The 21,392-nt window shown below is 39.6% G+C and overlaps 2 long non-coding RNA genes across 3 annotated transcripts; one reads left to right on the forward strand and one right to left on the reverse strand.

Moving 5' to 3' along the window:
* Window positions 1-11: 11 nt before the first annotated feature.
* LOC112648605 (uncharacterized) lies at window positions 12-8,246 on the forward strand. 2 transcript variants are annotated; one of them, XR_007411911.1, is made up of 4 exons: window positions 12-758; window positions 1,614-1,676; window positions 5,118-5,256; window positions 5,613-8,246. It is a non-coding gene; the product is annotated as an uncharacterized LOC112648605 (long non-coding RNA). The 2 variants fall into 2 exon arrangements; XR_007411912.1 differs by having other exon boundaries at window positions 12-499.
* Window positions 8,247-13,691: 5,445 nt separating this feature from the next.
* Window positions 13,692-21,165, reverse strand: LOC112648606 (uncharacterized). The gene is made up of 3 exons (XR_003129171.3): window positions 20,817-21,165; window positions 15,785-15,882; window positions 13,692-13,953 (listed from the first exon to the last, which is right to left on the reverse strand). It is a non-coding gene; the product is annotated as an uncharacterized LOC112648606 (long non-coding RNA).
* Between the last annotated feature and the right edge of the window lie 227 nt (window positions 21,166-21,392).

Raw genomic sequence — 21,392 nt, forward strand, 5'->3', positions numbered from 1 at the left:
GGCGCTCGCGCCCCCACCAGCCTCCGCGCGGGCCACGCCCCCTCCGACGTCTCGGGCGGAGGAACGGGAGGTGGGGGCAGGACACAAAGCGCGAGAGCCGCTGTGGCCGCCGCCCCGCCCACCTCAGGGTCCCCCGCGGCGGGGGCTCACGTTCGGGAAGTCGGAGAGGAGCCCCGAGACCCTCAGCGGTCTCCTCTGCAAGGGCCCGCCCCCTCGCCCGGGGCCAGCCGAGTCCGCGCAAGGCCTCTTGGGAGTTGTAGTTTGTCCTCTGGAACGCTCCTTTTCCTTTATCCCTCCCGGAATCACAGTTTTGATGGAGAGGTGTAGAGTTCCGCGTCTCCTCGCCAGAATGAACAGCTTTGGAATTGTTTTACTCAGCTTTCCTCTTTTGAGCACAGTTCGTGGGATGGAAGGCCTAGAATGACGGTGGGGGAAAAAAGCTATAACTAAAAAAATTTAAAAGGTGTTTTTCCGGTGCCGATGGGCCCGGCCCGTGGAGGTAGGTGCTGATTGGTAGGTGGAGAGGGGTGCGCCAAGATTTCCTCTCACCTGATTGGTTGGAGCGGAAAGTCCCTCGCATCTCCTCGGCCTCGGGGAGACCTTCAGCGCCCCAGATTGCTGCGCTCGGGTCGGCGGAGGTGGTCTGCATTCTGTTGGATTCGAGCTTCGGCTGCACCGCGTAGGGGCCCGGCCGGGAACGCCTGGGCTCTCGTTGACGAAGCCTCGGGCCCTGGAGTTCACCAAAAGGGAGGAAGGAGGTCACGTAACACACGCCTCTTGTGCTACTGTGCAGAGCAAAAAAGTGCCTGGTTCTTAAACTTTAGTAACCGGCAGTATGCCCACCCTGGATTTTTATGCCACTGGGGTCCCTCGAGATCTTTTGGAATCGGTTTCTGCTTGAAACTCCAAAATGCTTGACCACTTTTCTTCCCAATCCCCGCTTGTAGCTCTGTTAGAAAGCAGAGTTATAGAGGCAGAGGCGTTAGCTTCTGCTCAGAGGAGAGATTGGGCCTCTGGCCTAATGAGTTTAATGCATTCATCTGTCTCTGCTGATGTATTCGTTTCAGACTGACACTAAGAGGAAGTTAGTCTCTACTGAGGGATGCTTCTTTCATTAGATAAGAAATATAAAATATAACTCTGGTTTCCTTTATTTGTCTTGACTGTCGGGAGACCCAGAACTCTCTTCCCCAGAAAGCAGCCAGACAAATGGGGGAATAGGGAGGCTCTAAGGTGTCTGTGCTGTGGCACACGGCATAATGTTTAGTGTAAAAAAATGAAGCAGATATTAGAGCATGCGTCAGGTACTGCACGTGTGGCCGTAGGGGAAAAAAAATAAAACACCTTAGTAAAATGCTTAAATTTCAGACAAAATTTCCTTATGAACCTTTTAAGTCGAATTGGTTGGTAATTGCATTCCCAGGGACATAAATGATTTGACCCATTCTAAGAATCTTGATGTAAGTCAACTGGATATATTTTTTAAATTCTGTAAATGATGATGTGGAAACTAATTTTTCTGGCAATAATTAGGTAACAGTTCCAATGATCTACTGATACCACTCTTAGTATAAAACAATGAATTATCCTTTCATCCCTCTTTATCCTTGCAGTAGGCAAGCCTCTATCTCACTCAAGAGCAGAAGTAAATGGTTGATATGAAAGTTGAAAAGAAGGTAGGAACAATAGAAAGATGGATTATTTTACATTCTTTACCATGTTGAGCATCTTTCCTTTCATTCTAGAAATTACTTTATTCAGGATAGGGAACAGATGCTCCCCAGGTGATCCTCAGTAGATTACCACCAAGGAAGTCTGATTAGAATACATCCTTATCTCAAGGCTGGCAAGTCACCAGGCACCTTATCTATTCCCTTTCCCGCTCCAAACCACAAACCCACCCACTACTACTCCACAAGTCCTTGCAATGCTCTTCTGGTACACAGAATCTTTCTTTCTTTCTTTCTTTCTTTCTCTCTCTCTCTTTCTTTTTTCTTTAGTTCCTTCCTTCTTTCTTCCTTTTTCCTATAATTTGGCTTTATTGATACCCCTGTGGTAGGGTTACCATTCACCATTCAGTCGTTAGCTTTCATAATTTCAGTCAATAAATATCCTTTTTTCTTTCTGCTAGCTTCATTTCTATAGCTTCATGTTAAGATTTAGTCTTCAGTCCTCTGAGCTTTTTCATTTTTCTCTTGGGGACTTCATAATTTTAGTTCATAACTATGCTGTTGACTCCCAGGTCTATAGCCCAACCTCTCTTCAAGTTTGTTGTTGGACATAGCATTTAGATATTCTACTATCACTTCAAATTTTCCCTGAATAAAATAGAACTCATCTTCCCCATAAATTAGCTTCTTCACCTGACTTTCTATTTGTGCTAGTTCTTCCTTGTTTTAAGATGTCAGATAGAATAAGAGAAGTTCCATGGAGTTGACCTTTGAAAAACTGGATGTTTTTCTACATGGTTGTTAAATATCAGGGGGAAAGTATGTTATAACTCAATAGGCAAATATAACAAAAAATTAGTTTGAATTACAAAATAAATGTAGCACAGATAAATGCAACCATATTTAAAGTATAACAACATATGCCAAAGAATAGCAAGAAAGACTGTAGAAAATCTTTGAGACATGGGCTAAGTAACTACTATCTAGAACCACAGTGGTTCTCAACCAGGAATAATTTTTCTCCTTGGGGAAAATAATGGCAACATTTGGAGACATTTCTGGTTGTTACAGTTGAGGAAATGCCATATCTAGTTGGTAGAAATGCTACATCTTACAATGCACAAGACAAAAAATTATTTGGCCTGCAAAGTCAAAAGTACAAAGCTTGAGGAAACTCCTATAAGAGGATCTCCCAACTCAATAAAACCTATAAATCACTGATCACACACATGATAACTCATGTGCACTGCAAATCCTAGGATTATTCTGGAGGTCACAAGGACTAAACTGCCTGATAAACATGAGTTCTTCATTCCTAAATGTTGTCCAGAAACTCTGGACAGCTCAAGTCTCTGCCCTGATAAAGATCAGATACTCTGCTGACAGGGAGAAAGAATCTGCAGATCTCAGAAAAGGAGCCAACCCCTCGGGCCATCTCCTTTGTCTTTTTTCATATGTAAATCATATTCAAGAAGCCTCAGAGAAAAAAAAATATATTTGTCCAGTTTAAGTTGGTGATACTTGACAGGCAAGCCTTGACATATTTTTAATTAATCAAAATATTATCTGCCTTTTTCAATGCTAAGATACTATGTATCTTTAGGGGGAACAGTTGAGGCTCAAAGATATCAGATGGTTCCAAGGGTAAAAAGGAGTTAGGACAAAAGTTCCTACAGTGAGTTGTATACATGGATCACAGGTTAAGAAACACTGCACTAGGGCAGTATTTCTTAAAAGATGTGTTCATTTATTTGGGAGAGCAAGAGAAAGTGGCAAGGTGGGGGGAGGTGGGAGAAGCAGAGGAAGAGAGAGAGAGAGAGAGTCCTCAAGCAGACTCCCTGCTGAACACAGAGCCCCCTCTGGGGCTCAATCCTAGGACCTTGAGCTCATGAACTGGGCCAAAATCCAGGATCAGCCACTTAACCAACTGAGCCACTCATGTGCCTCCAGGGCAATTGCTTTTAAATCCTGGGTCACAATTCATTACAGAGTAAAGAAATCAATGTTTTGGGAATCCATCAGTAATTTTTAAAAAGCAAAAGATAATAATTTTAAAAATATCACAGTGTTTCACAGTAAGAGGAAGTATTTTTCAGGTACTCTTGTTTCAGTGATATAAATGTGTGTTGTACATGCATGCATGTTTGTATAATATAAACTGTGAGCATCACAAGATTTTAGAGGAAAAGAAAATTCCTTTTTTTTTTTAGGAAATTATCAGGGAAGATTTCAAGGAGAAGGCAGATTTGACGTAGAACTTAACAGATGACTAGGATTTTCACAGAGATGTGAGGAGAAGCTATTTCAGACATAGAGAACAATAAATCCTAGAATCTAACTAAAAACTACCTTAACCATCATATGCCGTATATTTTTGGTTTGCTTGACACTCACTTGGTATTCAGTGTATGAAATAGACAATGATGGTGAGCTCTATCAAATAAAATCAGTAGATATTTATTAAACTAATTTAAAATACCTCACTTGTAATGATTTTAAAGAACAGCCAAGGCATTGAAGAACTTTAAAATTAAAAATGCAATGCAAGCACAAAATGATCAAGGTGAGTTCAGGATAATTAACTTGGATAGAGATAATGCATGCGAATGTATACCATTACTTTTACTTGCAAAACCCCATAAAACAACAGGAAAGGGTTGGTTGGTTGGTTTGCAAATAAAGCCACAAGAATGGGGTGAGCAGATGAAAGGAACAGAAGAACAAAGCTTTGATGTTGCAAAGCAGAATAGTAGGAAATGACTTCCCACAGTAACCATTCGAACCATTCGCTCATCTTCCAAGGACTATCCTGGTTTACCCCTATTAATAGTCCTGGCATAATTAATAATAGTATCAACTTTTACTTCCTTTTTTTAAAGATTATTTATTTGAGAGAGAAAGAGACAAGTAGGAGGAGAATTTTACTGTCGAATGTGTTCTGTTTTGAAAAATAAATAATATAATTTAACATAGCTCCTTAACACAGCAGATATGAGAAAACTAAATCTTACTTTAGTAGTAGGAAATGGCAAAAAAAAAAAAATGACCCAGATTGTGATACAGAATCCCCAAACAGCTCATTCAGGAAATGACACCAAGTACTACTGGAAGGGAGGTTAAAGGTAAGCGTGTTTGGTGGTGGTGATAGTGGGGCAGAAGTTGCAAATGAAGAAATAGAGACCTTCCTCTATTCTACATGTCTAGATGACTACTCATCTCCTACCTCTAGCAAAAGACTGGATTTATTATGGAGAGGATTGATCCCTGGATTTGGTAACACCTAGCATAATTTAAGGTAGAAATGCCATCAAGTAAATCAGTAGGTATTTATTAATCGAATAAAATCAGTAGATAAGAGTATATAGTTGGGGATATTTGAATAAGGACTGACCATTAAGTGATAAATTATTGTTATTTTTTTAAGATTTTTATTTATTTATTTGACAGAGAGAGGGAGAGAGTACGTAGAAGGAGAGGGAGAAGCAGACTCTCTATCAAGAAGGGAGCTCGATGTGGGGTTCAAGCCCAGGACTTCCAGATCACACCCTGACCTGAAGGCAGCTGCTTAACTGACTGAGCCACCTGAGTACCCCTATTTTTTTATTAGATATAATCCATTGTGGTTATGTATAAAATGTCCTTATTTGAGGAAATTTATGCTGAAATATTAAAAGTAAAATGTCATGATAATGGCATCTTACCTTCAAAGGTTCAGGAGAGGAGGAGAGTAAGAACAAATGTGGCCAACTGTTAACCATTGTCAAATCTAGGTGGAGGGAATACAGGTGGTTATAGCACTATACCTTCAAATTTTTAATATTTTTAAAAATTGTATAATAGCAATTTGAGGGTAGAATGAACACATACTTGATTCTGAACCCCTAGCTGTTTTCCTGTACTGACAGCCAGTCTCTCTCTCTCTCTCTTTCTCTCTTTCTCTAGGCAGAAGATTGGAAGAGTCTTCTTTGGAGAATGTGATTATCCTATAAGGGAAGACCTAAAAGATACTGAGACATGAGTGTTCTCAACCAATTCACCCCATGGAAAGGTCATAGTCAAGCCCAGCTTGTGCTCAGAATATCAAATAAACTTTTAATGCTCCACTATTAAAAGGAATAGACAACTAATTACCAGCCAAAAAGAAAATGCTCTGACACCTAAAACAAACAAAACATCAGAGTAGAAGAAAAAGACTATGCAGAGAAGAAAACTTAAAAAAAGAAATTATAACATTGCCAGACATTGCCACCATAAAACAGTAACCAGATACTATACAAAAGGAACCTGTCAAAAACAACAACAAAAAAGATCTTTTATAAAGTAAAGATGTGAAAACAGAAATAAAAAAAACTCAAGAGGAAAATTGGAAGATAAAATTGAAGAAATTGTCTGGAAAGTAGGCAAAAAGACAAAGGACTAATGAAGGAGATCCAGAATAGCTATAATAGAAGAAGAGCAAAGACACAAACAACTTTAAGACATTTTTCTAGGGTTAAGTTTTCGAATTCAAAGTGCCCTAGTCTAAGTGCCCAGCACACTGGATAAAAATGATAGTGCTGAGTTGCCTAGGTGGCTCAGTCAGTTAAGCATATGACTTCGGCTCAGGTGGTGACTCTCAGAGTCCTGGGATCAAGCCCCAGTTCCAGCTCCATGCTCAGCGGGGAGCCTGCTTCTCCTTTACCCCCTGACTCTACCCCTTGCTCATGCTCTTGCTCCTTCTTTCTCAAATAAATAAAATCTTTAAAAAAATGATCGCTCAACACTGAGGCACATCATTGTGAAGTTTGAGACTATTGGATGCAAAGAGAAGATCATAGACCTTTTAAAGATAGGTGAGAAAAACAGATCCATGCCCAAAGATTCAAGAATCAATAGTTTAGGACTTCTCTACCTTTACACAGAAAGTTGAAAGGCAGTGGGAGCATTGTCTTCAAAATACTAAGATTGGAAGGTCATTTCCATCCAAGAATTCTATGCTCAACTAAGCCATCAACTTCAGGGGAATAAAGCCATTTCGAGACAGGAAACATCTCAAGAAGTTTACCTACTGTGCATCATTTCTCATGACAGGAGATTTTACTCTGCTAAACAAGATAGGAAACCAAAAAAGAAGACACTTGATATAGGAAACATGAAATCCAATCCAGAGGAAAAAGCAAGGGGGATTCCCCAGGGTAATAGTGAAGGAAGAACCCAGCACGGCTGCAGAGTATCCTGAGTAAGAGGCAGCCACTGAGGATTCAAGATCAGAAGGCACTTGGACAGACCTCTGCAGGAAGATGGCATTGATAGAACATCTACTGCATCTGAGAGACTTGTGGGGAAATTTAGGCAATTGTGAAAAGATAGCTGATTAGCGAAAATTATTTAGAAAACTAAAACAAGGAGTGCCTGTGTGGCTCAGTTGAATAAGTGTCTGCCTTCGTCTCAGTCATGATCCCAGGCTCCTGGGATCGAGACCCACATGGGGCTCCCTGCTCGGGAGGAAGCCAGCTTCTCCCTCTCCATCTGCCTACTGCTCCACCTGCTTGTGCACTCTCTCCTCTCTCTCTCAAATAAGTAAATGCAATCTTTAAAAAAATAAAACAAAACCAATTTAGAAAACAGAGTTACGCAAGACAAATTCATCTGTGAATAGTGTTTACATGATCTCAGTTACGATAAAAATTAATGTAATCAAAATTATGACATAACGACATCAGAAGGCTGGAACAATTAGAAGGTGTTATAGGTCAGGGAACAGGAAAAAGAGCAAAATCCTCAGCTTCTATGGCAGAAAGCAAATCAGTATTGCCTAAAACTTGAAAAAGCCAAGACAAAGAATAACGACACATGCAATTTAGGGCATGGAGGAAAATGGTATAGCAATTGACTGTAGGAGGGGAAAGCAGTGGGAGTTTGGGGAACAGGGAGAAATTAGAGGAGGGCAGTGGGGAATTGCTATTTTTCCTAACTTTGGTGGAACTGTCCGATTCTCCCGTGCATATGAACTTTGAGCCCTTAAAAAAAAATCAGATGTTTTATGATAATGTTGGTGATTTGTGGCAAAATAAGTTATTTTAAATATTTTAATTTTTTTCCTTTCCATTCTTCTATCCTGAATATATGGAACAAAGAAGACAGTCTGCTATGATGTGTCCATTTTCCAATTGTTCTATTCAGTCACAAGACTTGAAAATCCAAAGAGAATGCGAGAAAATAATAAAATGTAGAGGTGTGGGGCAAATGGACACTTCGCTAGGGATTACTTGTTTCCGAGGATCTGAAAGTGTTTCTAGAACTCTCTTTGCTGCCCTGCCTTCACAACCACCTAGTGACTGCTTATAATTCAATCTTTACCTTCCCTGACATGTTCTTCCCTCTGTTATTTGCATCTATTTTAGAACCATCTTTCAATGCTTCTATAAATTGAAGCAATTCTGGATAATTGAAGAACACTTACTTTATCTGTTATTCAGTCATTATCCTGTTTGGAGGCCTGAATTGTGAAAATCATTATATGGATTAATTTTCCCACTTCGTATTGCACAGGGAGATCATGTAATATTAAAGTGTGTCAGTCTGGAAGCTGTTAAAGGATTTGTATGAATCGATATTCAGGGAAACTGGTATGCAAGAACCTTCGCTGTTTCCTTCCACCATGCAACTCTCAATTCCTTACACCGAATTCACTCAATTTAATGAAACTCATTGGGAAAGTCCATTCCTTAGGAGAGCATTAAACATGAATCATTTCATATCACCAGATAATTAAGGAAGAGTAACAGTCATGCTTCTAGGGAAAGTTAAGGAACTGTTGAGAATATGGGATATAGAAACTTCTTGTAGGTGAGCTCTGAAACCACTTTCTCCATGAAGTCTTTTCCCATTGTACAAGCCCCTGCAAGCCCTCCACTTTGTGAACTTTCAGAGCGCGGATTATTACCTTCTTACTTGCACTGCAGTTAGTGTGTCTTCCCTGGAGGGATGAGAAGTGTATCTTATTTCACCTCTGTATCCTCCACAGCATTTGGCATTATTCTTGGCACAAAGGAGCTATTCAATCAAGTGTAACTGTGAGGTTGATCATGACGAAGTTGGTGATGATTCATGAAATAGGATATTTAAATGTCTTGAGCATCTTCTACACAGAAGTAGAGCTTTTATGTGCATTCTTTCATTTAAAACTAAGACCAAAAAAACCCAAGTCTATGAGTGAGCAATACAATCCTCATTACATAATGTGTGAGATGGGATTTTTTTTAAAGATTTTATTTATTCATGAGAGACACAGAGAGAGAGGCAGAGACACAAGCAGGCTCCATGCAAAGAGCCTGATATGGGACTCGATCCCGGGTCTCCAGGATCATGCCCTGGGCCGAAGGTGAGTGCTAAACCTCTGAGGCACCCAGGCTGCCCGAGATGGGATATTAAAGCATGACTTCTTTCAAGTGTTTAGAAACATTCGGCCTTAGTTGGACTTTGTTAGGATTTTCACTAGTTATAGTCCCATCTCCAAAGATACAATGGAGGAAAATTTAAAGGGTTTGAAAGGAAAACTGCTTATTTTGAAGAATAGGGATGGAGAAAGATATTTATGATCACTATAAGTAGAATTTAAACTTTACATTCTTTAAGATAATTTTGGTTAATTTTAAATATTACATGTTTTTTAAAGTAACCCCTACACCCAATGTGAGGCTTGAACTCACAACCCCAAGATCAAGAGTCAGATGTTCCACCAACTGAACCAGCCAAGTACTCCTAAACATTACATATTTTTAATTTTGCCTTTTTTTCAGAACCTAGTTATAGGCAAAAACAAAAACAAAAACAAAAAAAAACAAAAAAAAAGTTCAAAGATTTTGTTAATTTGAGAGAGAGAGCATGTGAAAGAGAGAGGAGAGAGAGAGTAAGGGGTGGGCAGAGGGAGACACAGATTCCCCACTCAGCAGGGAGCCCCAAGCAGGGCTCAATCCCAGCCCTGGGATCACGGCCTAAGCAGACTGTAGACACTTAACTGGCTGAACCACCCTGGTGCCCCAGGCTAAAAATGTAATGTGATGTATTTATTTGCACAATTACAATAAAATATATCTACCATTTAGTCAAAGACTCACGGTTGCTGAAAAAAAAACTTAATAGATGGACAGAATATTTTGAAATAACTTCCTTTTTATTAATTAATTTCTTTTTTACATTGCAATGTTGTCAGTGTAGGTTCAATTTGTGAAAGGTGCAAAAGGTACCTAGTTAGCTGCGCTTCTATGTATCTCTTACTTGCAAGAGGAGTTCTTTGGGTTTTTCACTCCTCTTTGATCAATTGCAATTTCTCCTAAATCTCAATTTCCAAAATTTTACTTATAATAGAATCCTTTGTAAAGGTATATAGCTTCCTAAACCCACCCTAGATACTCAGAATCAGAATCCTTAGGAGAAGGACTGGGAAATCTGTACTTAATGGATGACTTTTATTGTCAGATGAATTAGGAAACACTGTTCTAAAATATTCCTCTCAGGTGCCTGGGTGGTGCCATTGGCTCAGGTCATGATCCTAGGGTTCTGAGATTTAGCCATGCCTGTGGCTCCCTTCTCAGTGGAGAGCCTGCTTCACCCTCTCCCTCTGCCCCTCCCCCCCTCATGATTTTTCTCTTTCTCTCTCTCTCTCTCTCGAATAAATAAAAAATTAAATAAATTAAAAAATAAAACATTCCTTTCTGAGCTCCTTGAGACACTATTTTCACAAGACTAGATAAAACATCTCCACTGTTTTGTACTAGCACAGAAAAACTTGGTAAACATTGTTTTTTCTGATCTCGTTTAGTGTTTAAGCTGTACCACCACTTTTTTTTAAAACAAAAGATTTTATTTATTTATTTATTCATGAGAGACACAGGGAGAGAGAGACAGGTAGAGACATAAGCAGAGGGAGAAGCAGGCTCCATGCAGGGAGCCTGATGCAGGACTTGATCCCAGGTTTCCAGGATCAGGCCCTGGGCTGAAGGCAGCTGAGCCACCCGGGCTGCCTGTACCACCACTCTTATTAACAACTTACATTCACATTTTAGGGTGAAAAAATTAAATTATATATATATATACATACATATATATATATATGGTTCTCTTCTGATTCCCTTGCCCCTACAAGGAAACTTTGTGATAGTAGAGTGTCATTTTGTCCTTTTACCTATGCTTCTCACAGACTTAAAATAGGTACATAATAAGTGTAAAATACGTATTTCTTGAGTTGAAATAAATTGCATATTAGTGACAAAGCAGGAAGCTGATAACTATGTTGGCTTAATTCATTTTGTTATTGCTTGGAGATCATTCTACTATCTTTTGCCCACCAAGACCCAACTAGTATCATCAAAGATTTCCCACTCAGCAAAGGTGAATGGAAGATACTAGAAAAGCTCCTCCCACAAGTCCTCTCTCCTTCATGTACTATATACCTTCTCTCCTGCTTTTTCCCGAAGCTCCCTATGTTGAGTATGTCTTGTCCTCTCACACCCAAGTAATAGTTTTATAGCTTTATTTACAAATATAGAATATCAGCTTCAGTGAGACAGGGACTCCCTCAGCAGAACTTTCTTGCCTTGGTCAGCATATTAATAAAATAAACAGTGGTTTCTAGGCTATAAGCTAATTCACCTCAGTGACAAAGGTGGCACCTTTCTCTAGTGGGAAAAGCAATTTGCAGCAAACTCTTGGTATCACTGCACCAAGGAATCTCTAGTCATCTGACATAGCTCTGGGCCAGAAAATCTGCAGCTCATCTGACCTTTTCAGCAATAACTGAGGGCAACTGACTTAGTTGCAGGAGAAAGTGTGACAATGGCTGTGGTAAATCGTATTTTCCAAAATTTCTCACCAAACTTATCCAGTTCTATATCCTCTTCTGGAAACTTGTCACCACCACCACTATCACTCATCAAAAGACAGAGTCTGTCTCTCCTCCCCTTGAAACTAGAGGGAGCTTGTGTGGCTTTGAGCTTTGTGTGAGCTTTGTGACTCCCTTGACAGATAGAATGTGTCAACAGTAAGGCTATGTGATTTCCAAGACTTAGTCATAAAAGATCATAAAAGGAGATACGAACTCTGATTGGATCTCTCTCTTTCTTAGACACTCAGTCTTTGAACACAGCCTCCATATTGTAAGGAAGCCCAGGTTACATGGAGAGGTCACATGTAGGTATTCTGACCAATAGCCTCAGTTTATATTCCAGTCAACTGCCAGCACCTCCTGCCAGTGGTAAGTGAATGAGCCTTCATATAATTGCAGCCTCTGGCTTAAATGGTTTGCCCCCAAACCATTTAATCTTCCAGCTGAGGGCTCTGACATTACTGAGCAAAGACAAATCATCCCCATGTGCCCTTCTTTATAACAGATCCATAGAATCCATACACATACTAAAGTATTGTTATACACCACAAAGTTTGGGGATAATTTTATCACATAGAAGATAATTAGAATAATGGCTAATTTGATAAAAGGAATAGAATATAAAGGCTACCTAATATACTGAACAAAGTATTAATCGTGGAAATTTGTCCCCACATTTCTGTGAGAAAAACAAAAATAATAATCTACTAGTCTGTTGTAAACACGAACTAGGAGAGATAATCCTGTCTTCCCACCAGAAGGTTTGTGAGCAGAACATCAATAGGAAATTGATGCAATAATTTTTAAAGTTTTGTTAAATATTATTTTTCTTATATTTTAAGATTTTATTTATTTATTTATTTATTTGAGAGAGAGAGAGAGAGAGGGAAAGCACAGAGGGAGAGGGAGAGGAAGAAGCAGACTCCCTGCTGAGCAGAGAGCCCCAATGTGGGGCTTGATCCCAGGACCCTAAGATCATGACCTGAGTCAAAGGAAGACCCCTTTTTTTAAAGATTTTATTTATTCATGAGAGACAGAGAGAGAGAGAGAGAGGCAGAGACACAGGCAGAGGGAGAAGCAGGCTCCATGCAGGGAGCCCGACGTGGGACTCCATTCCAGGTCTCCAGGATAACACCCTAGGTTAGAGGTGGCGCTAAACCGCTGAGCCACCCGGGCTGCCCCAAAGGCAGACACTTAACTGACTGAGCCACCCAGGCACTCTTATGTATTATTTTTTAAAAGCTAGTGATAATTTGGAAAATACAAAGACCAAGGAAACAATAATTCCACTCTTCAAAGCCAACCACAGTGAATATCTTTCTGTATTTCTTTTCTTTCTCTAAGCATCTAGTTTTAAACATTATCAAGATTCCATTACTGATGCATTTTAATCAAATATAGTCTTTTCATCCGCTACTTAGCTTACTTCCCTCTGTCAGAAGGGCCCTGTGCTTCTTTCCTGCCCAGCTGAAGCTCCTCCTCCTCTGTCTGGGAAGCCTTCCAGAACTACCCATCTCCCAGGACCACCCAACCCACAGAGACATCTACCTCAAAATCACAGCACTAATTGCCAACACTTCTTGCTGTATAATCACACATTGTCATGGCATTTTATGTATTTATCTTTTAATGTCTATATCATTCATATAATCTTTGCCATTATGCTTTATCTCCCTAACTAGATTGATTGCAACTTCAGGGCAGAGGCCAGTTTTTTAACCTTTTTTTTTTTTTTAAAGATTTTATTTATTTATTCGTAAGAGACACAGAGAGAGACAAGCAGAGACACAGGCCGAGGAAGAAGCAGGTTCCATGCAGGAAGCCCGATGCAGGACTCAATCCTGGGACTCAGGGATCATGCCCTGAACCAAAGGCAGACACTCAACCACTGAGCCACCCCAGGCGTCCCTAACCTTTTTATTCCCTACACCATTTAATATATATGTAGCAGATATTAAGTATTTGTTGAAAGAAAAGAAGGAAAAAAAAGAAGGCTTATTTCTAATACTCTCAATATTTATTTCAAAATTCTTTCATCTCAAAACAACACAAGTTGTTAATTATCATAAATTGGACATGTGTGTGGCTATGAATATATATATATATATATGAATATCTTTCATATTTTATCTGGAAAAGGCTTTACAAGGTCTATAATTTTTTCTTTTATATTTCACAAATATGCCTTTATTATAGAAGCAAACTCAGGTATTCACAATCGATTTTTAATGCTCACATTTTATTTATAGAGTATATTATTACAACATTCTGAGAGTCTATGTGTACATGATTAGGCGATAAAGGCTCTTGGAGGTTTTGTTTGATGTATCAAAGGCTTCGATGTACAAACAAACTGCAGGATGAGATGCAGACTGTCTGAAACTGTTCTAACACCAAGTTAGAACTTTCAGGAAAAGGCTGGAGAAGGGAAGGGAGAAGAATATAAACCATTTAGTCTTTAGTTTTGGTCAAGGGCATACATAAGGAGCCCAAAGCAGCGCTTAGGAGGTTAAATGCAATTTAGGGAACATTGTGGCATTTTGGATATAAAAAGTATGTGTGTGGTGGCCTTTCCAAATTAAAAAGATGTTTTTTAAATATTGAACTGGAGTTTGGGAAGTCTCAGTGAATCTCTAGCTTCTATAAGGCTGACAGTTGTAGGATGAAGGCCAAAGTGAAGAGACAGGAATAATTAACCCAGCCATGTAAGAGGCCTCGTGGAAATGGGGTTCTGTAGGATATGTTATCAGTACCAGAAGGTGGTATTTTATTTCCATCACCTTACTTTATTATTCTCTCTGTATTTGTCATCTCAGCTTCCCCTCTCAGTCACGCTGTCTGCCTTTAGTTCCTTCACTAAAACACACATATACACACACACCACTTCTTCAAAGTCTGTCCAATTTTATCAAAAGCATCATATCTGGTTTCAGCTCCAGTGTGTTTTCCTGATGGAGATTAACGCCTTACCAATTATTGTAGCTGTGAGAGGAGAAGGGGAAGGATGGAGCAAACTGAGCTCCTTAACAGAAGCAAAAGAAAGATGGGCCTAGGCCTGGACCTCTAACGGACAGATGTGTTTTCTTGGCACAGGAGGCAGCCGAGCCACTGTGCGTGTGCCTGTTGTGGTTCAGGTGCAGGATGGTGCTTTCTAGAGAGTGGGAAGGGCAGTCAAGCTAAAGTCTGGAGGCATACCAAGAGAAAAGGAGGTTCTATTTCCCTTGAGAGAAGGCTATACATGTCAGAGGGTTGTAAGACAAGGCTAAAAAGGCAGTTCGAGGCCGATAACAGAAGGCCCTGACTGCCCCATCTGCTCCTCACACTACTCCTGCTCTCTCCTTGTCCAGGGACAGAACCTAGGAAGAGCTGTTTCTATTTCCTGCCAGGGAGGAGCCAATACAGATTCTTCGTCTAATCTTGAAAAAAAAGCACCTTGTGACTCTCTTACTCTCGAAGATCAGTAGAAAGGTTTCCTGTGCTGGAGGAGAGCTAATTTGCCTGACTAATGTACAGTTTCCTCCTAGAGAAGAAATTAGTCATCCGATAACCAGGAAACCCAAAGAACCTTCCTCTGAGGTCATCAGAATTCTCAGATATTCAAAAATAAAAATAAAAATAAATTTTTAAAAAGATATTATTTCTTCAATCTTAATATTCTCACAACATCAAAAATCTTCCAGATAAAACAATACAGGGAGATGGGGGTGGCAGGAGAATATGAGCAAGGGGTAAGGAGAGAGAAAGAAGAGAAGGAGGAGATGGAGGAGAGAGTAATGGAGGAACATGGCAAGTCCTGCTGCTTTGCTGTCATCATGCTGATCCCCATGAGGCCTCTTCTCTGTCCTCCCTCATGTTGCAAGAAAAACGATATTTGAACGGTTGACCTATGGTGAAGAAAGCCCAAACAACAGTGGAAGAGATCCTGTATCTTTCTCCTTCCTCATGGATTTTAATGACATCAATGAATGACAAAAATTCCTCATAAATTTTTAATATAACCTTTTTTTAAAAAAAGAAAAGAGGGATTTATTAAAAATATAAAAGCTAGAAGGTGAGTTGTGATAGGAGCAATGGGCTGATAAGTATATCACATCACAGGAAATAGGTCTAGTCCCAGCCTTCCTGTTGTAGTTGCTTAAGAAACTGAAAATGCATAATCAGGAAGCAGTCCCTGGGTTTGTCCTTTTGCATCAGAAATGACTGGGGAAAACGAGGGCTACAGAGAAATGGTCTTCCTTAGCACACTTACTTTGTTTTTAGTATGTTTGTTTGAACATCAGGGCACCATCAGAGACTTCATAAAAGGACAAACAAACACGATGCAATCATGCTCCTGAGGTCTGTAGGCTTACAAAATAAAATGCAAGATCAGGTATTTCAACTCCTGCAAATTGTCATTTATCAAGAGACAAATGGAATAAAAATGATGCATTCTAAAGATAGTGATGTCCTCAGGAAAGGTCTAGACAAAAGTGAAATTAGCCTTATTATTAGGGTGACATATTTAGGGATAATTGATATTTGTTCTTTAATAATCCACTTGATTATTTTAATTTTAGGTAAAAAAACACATCCTGCGTTTCCCTAAGAGAACCTTTATATTTGCCAAAAGGGCATTTCATGTGAAGTTGGTAAATAGTGTATTGATTGGGACAGACTGTACAGCAGTACTTCTTATCTTTAGGTCCCACAGTGGTGCATGACTTTCTGATATTGCTAGTGTGACACTGCTCCTGCCAAGACACTGATGTCTTTCAACACATGCCATATAGGGTTTTTGATGAAATTCCATGAGCTGGGGGATAGCCCATACCTATATTCTCTGTAATTCAAATCTGCTGTGTTCACCTTTCACACCTTTCTGTAAGCTTGTTTACACTGTAAAAAGTGAACACACACACACATAAAAGACATGAGTTTTATACCATGCCATGACTCATGACTACTCAAATTACAGGTTGCTCTATTCTCTATCATTTCTATACAACTGCTTATTATTTGTTTATAAAATTAATTAGCAAAGAAGAATGTTTTTCTTCTCACTTTCATTGGTATTTAACATCTAAGTGTTGATAAGTCTCATTGACTCTGATAAAATAGAGACAAGTGTCAATAGAAGGAGCACAATTCAAGGACCCTAGACTACAATGCCAGAAACCCTAGCTCCTCACTCAACACTTATGAGGCCTTAGGTAAGACTCTTCATTTCTTCAAGTGTCTATAAAATGAGAACAGTCAGACTTTTATGGAGGAGAAGCAGGAATCAAATTAGGTAATAGGAGCATCCAGCAAAGTGTCTGACACAGGGCAGTCACTCATGAATATTAGTTGAATCTGATTCTGAACCAGTGGGTGGAAGAGAACACAAAATACTTGAAAAACATCCATTAAGACTATTTTTAATCCTAAAAGCAGTTGTTAGTTGAAGAACATGTTTTCTGTGTTTCCTTATTAATCTGGAGGTTACTAGTAAAGTCTCTTCTATTTTCTTAACAATAGACCAATGAATTGAGTTTTTTTCCAATACATCTTTTTGGCATTCCAGGCTAAGGACTGCATACAATAAATCAGACATAAGCATTATTCTTTAAGTCCATGATGCCTTCCTCCATGTTTGTATATTTCCAGGAACTCTGCCTGTGTGATCATCCTTGTCTCCTGCTTTATTTCTAAGCATTCAATAACTACTTTCATAAATTCCTTTCATTAATGAGAAAAAAATCCTTAAGCTGTGTGAAATATGCTAATTCCTTTAAACTATTTAAAGTCAAGAGATACAAATTGGACATATGATGTCTATATTCTAGTGTCTAATTGTCCATATTCTCCGAGCCAGAAAGGAAGCAAGCCCTCATTTTCAATGAACCATGGAAGATGAAATGATAGCTCAGAGGCTGTCAGCCGACCAAGTGGAGTGCAAGTTTCAAGTTCCCCTTCCTCAGCTCACTCACTCTGACTCTGCAGGTGAGGCTCTCTGAGATCACCATGAATAATCCAGGTGAAGACAAGCCTGAAGCAAGCACAGTCTTGCTGCTCCAAGATAAATTTGTCATGAGTATTTCCTTGCTACTTTATCTGACGAAGGGAAGCTGCCCCTTGAGGAAGCACCTAGAACACTCCTAGCCATATATTGCTATTTGTCTACAAAAAATAAAATTGGAGACTAGCAATAATTACAACAAAAAACAAATCTAATTCTTTTCTTTTAAGATTTTATTTATCTATTCATGAGAGACACACACACATAGAGGCAGAGACACAGGCAGAGGGAAAAGTCCATGCAGGGACCCCGCCGTGGCACTCGATCCCCGGTCTCCAGGATCACTCCCTGGGCTGAAGGCGGCACTAAACCACTGAGCCATCCAGGCATCCCTCTCTATAGTCTCTTTTCTAATGCCTCTATCCTTCACTCTCCCATCAGTAAAAGAACTGATTCCATGTATATAGATTTTTATTATTTGTTTCTGACCATCAGCCCTTCTTTCTTCTGAAATAGCTTCCCTTCTTTTTCAGAGTCTGAAATACCCCACCTTCACCTGGCTCCAAGTGGGAACTGACCTCACCCTCCTGGTGAGTGCTTAGTCCCATGTGTGGACACATGACCCGATTGTAGCTTTCTGAACATTTCTTGGGATCTGTAAACTGGAGTTGGGGAGAAGTGGCTTTTTCTTTTCCTAGTAGAGAAGGGATGCAGATTGGCATAGGGATTGCTTGTAGCCTGGAGTAGAAGCAAATGAAGTCAGTAGTATACAAAAGCAGAGAAAAAAGAATGGAAAATCCTGCTGATGATCAAGCTTGCGGTTCCCATTTTCCCGAGGTGGTTCCATCCCTCTGTCTCCTGAGGTCAGGCTGTGTGAGACAAGGCAATCTTCTTTTACCTAAGTAGTTCAAGTTGGGTTTCTGACCCCTGAAATCAAAAGAATTTCAATTTACATGCCCTACCTATTCAGAGACAGCCTGAAGAATATAATTCCTCAGATGAAAGGAGCAATGTGAATGTTTGACATGATAGAGTACTGATGATTTTTTTCAGCATTATAATCCATTTCTTGAAAATAATTAGAAATGACGAGCAATGCTGTTTCTGACTCTATTTGACAGGGTGCATAACTCATAAGAGAAATAACAATATTGGTTAACAACTGACTTCCTCTGTGAAATCCAAGTTTTAAAGCAATTTTAAACAAAATTATTTCCTAATCACTGAACCCAGTGACTATTTTCTTCCTTCTCTTATGTCTTAAGTTAACTTATCCAGCTGTGTCTGTAGAACCCTTTCTGTTCCTTGGGAAACTTTATCTCATCATCTGCGAGTTTCCATGCATTAGACTCATTGTTTGTATCTTCAGCCTCTACCTCCAATGTTCCTTTCCCATCTACTTGCATGTATCCTTATATCTTCCTGTTTTATTTATTTTATTATTTTTTAAAAATTTAATTTATTTATTCATGACAGACAGAGAGAGAGAGAGAGAGGCAGAGACACAGGCAGAGAGAGAAGCAGGCTCCATGCAGGGAGTCCGATGCGGGACTTGATCCCTGGACCCCAGGATCATGCCCTGGGCCAAAGGCAAGACGCTCAACCGCTGAGCCACCCAGGCGTCCCTCTTCCCTGTTTTAATAAATTTCCCCTATCCACATTCTCCTAATGAGATACAGATAAAACGATTTCTTTCAAACAAACCTAGAGTAGGAAGCACAATAACCTGAACAGATCTAAGTTTGAATCTGAGCTTCATCAGTTTCAGATTATCAGTATGTGATGTAGTAAATTTATGTGGGTAAATTACTGTCCAGTCAGTGTCACAATTTTCTCATGGGTAAAAAAGGGATTATAATAGTACCTACTTAATAGGATCTGTGCAAGGAGGTAAGACATGCCAGCTGTTTAGTGGAATTCAAAATGCACAGCTACACTCTCCGATAAACACTGGTTATCAACATTATTATTACTTGATCTCCCAATTCTTCCCAGGCTGCTTTTTTCCTTTAACATCTTGCCCCTTGTCTTTCTCCTCTCAGTCTCCACTGCCTACCAATTCTAATCCCCGAACCCAGCTCTTCTCAGCTGCCGCAGACCTCTCTCCAACATTTGGCCTCCTGATTCACCATCTTCTGTTTGAATCTCACTCCTCCTTTGGCTTTTTTTTGGCTCTCCTCCTAGATCTTAGATGCTTCTTCATCTCCTGGCCAGCTCCATTTTCTTCTTCAGTGGAAGCTTTACTGCAATTTTTCAAGGGTTCTCTTCTTCAGTGAAGAGCAGGGCCATGTTGAAACTGGATCCAGAACCCAAGTATTGAAGGTGTATGTTGGGTAGGGAGAGGTTTTTTGGATCACAGGTTTCTCACCAAGGTGGGCAGTAGTGCCCAAAGATATAGTGGAGCAAAGTGCTAAAAGGGGCTGTAAAAGTAGGTGACAGACAAGTCCATTCATCCATTCAATATTAAATATCACCAGATTTAGTCTTGGCCAAATTATAACTAGACACTATAAAAGAAGATTTAAACAAACTTAATAACTCACTGATCAAGAACTTGAGATCTATCCAGAAGTTAGCTTTTAAAATCTTTTATTTAGATTACCTCACCCTGCTTAGTAACATAATTGCTGCAAAGTGAATGCCTAGCTTATTTGTTGAGTCCATCCCCCATTTGGTGATGTTATCTCTGTCCCATTACAAATCCCCCTGAAGTTGCCCGTCCATTTCTGTTATTTTCCAGTGTTCTATCTATAATTTTATTTCTTTTCTATGTCTTACTGAAACCTTGATTATCCTTAGAACCTCACATCTGACAAAGATTGGGAATGAAATCCAAGACATCTGCTAAGAGGGCAAGGAGCTCCATTATTCTGGAGGATCTATTGTTTCACTTTATAGGAAATGAAGCCTCATACATCTTGTCAAGTGATGGGAATAATTATTCAGCCTTTGTTTAAACATATCTTCTAAAGTTTCTGAATTAATCTTCATCCTGATACAATTAACTAATAAAGATCTCCCTCTATCATCTGTCTTGCGAGCTATTTCTCCTTGAAACTTCTACTAGGGGTCACTTCCCCTCTGCAATTTTCCTTGGGAGTAGGGACTATGCCTTTTCCATCTTTGAAGCCAATGTCTTTCATGAGATAGACCCTTAATATACATGTTTGATGTTCTAGGCAGGAGCAGGGAAATATGCTATAGTGTTTCTTAAAAGCCTGCTTCTGTTGTAACAAAGTCTAGAGAACCACTGAGACTCATACTTAGTGGGACTGTGAGCCAGTGAAACCACATTGCCTACCTCTCTTTCCTTTCTCTTCACAGGGAGTCACCAGAGGAGAGCAATCTCCCTCATGTTGCTTCCCTTCCTCTGAATATACTCTCTGTGGTCGTGGGAGATGGGGACATCCCCTGGGTAAAGGGAAAGGATGGTATCTACATTGTCAATTCTCAATCTTATTTGGTCATCTCTACCACTTGGTGAAGTAGGTAGATTGGATAGAACCGCATTTCATAAACAAAAGAGTCTAGAACTTAAGGTCAAGAAAACTCCACCAGATTGTTTTCAGTGGCTATAAGCTCAGGCCTCCAGACCCCTATTCAACCACATGAAATTCCTACTGTCATAGATCTTTAGAGGTCAGTGTATAACAACAACAGCTATGTTTTCCCTTTCCAAATATGAAGGTACCTTCATAAATACTATCTGTTGTCAATACAGAAATAAACCATCAAGATTCTATGCCACCAACTCTACCAGTTTTTTTCAAGTAAATAGAAATGCTTACCTGATGCATTCATTCTGTATTTCAGTAATTGCTTTGTACTTTCTCTAAAATTTTAGGTGAATTTCTTTTATTAAATTAAATGCATTTAT

The sequence above is a fragment of the Canis lupus genome, chromosome 7 (assembly GCF_003254725.2).
Source record: "Canis lupus dingo isolate Sandy chromosome 7, ASM325472v2, whole genome shotgun sequence".
Lineage (NCBI taxonomy): Eukaryota > Metazoa > Chordata > Mammalia > Carnivora > Canidae > Canis > Canis lupus.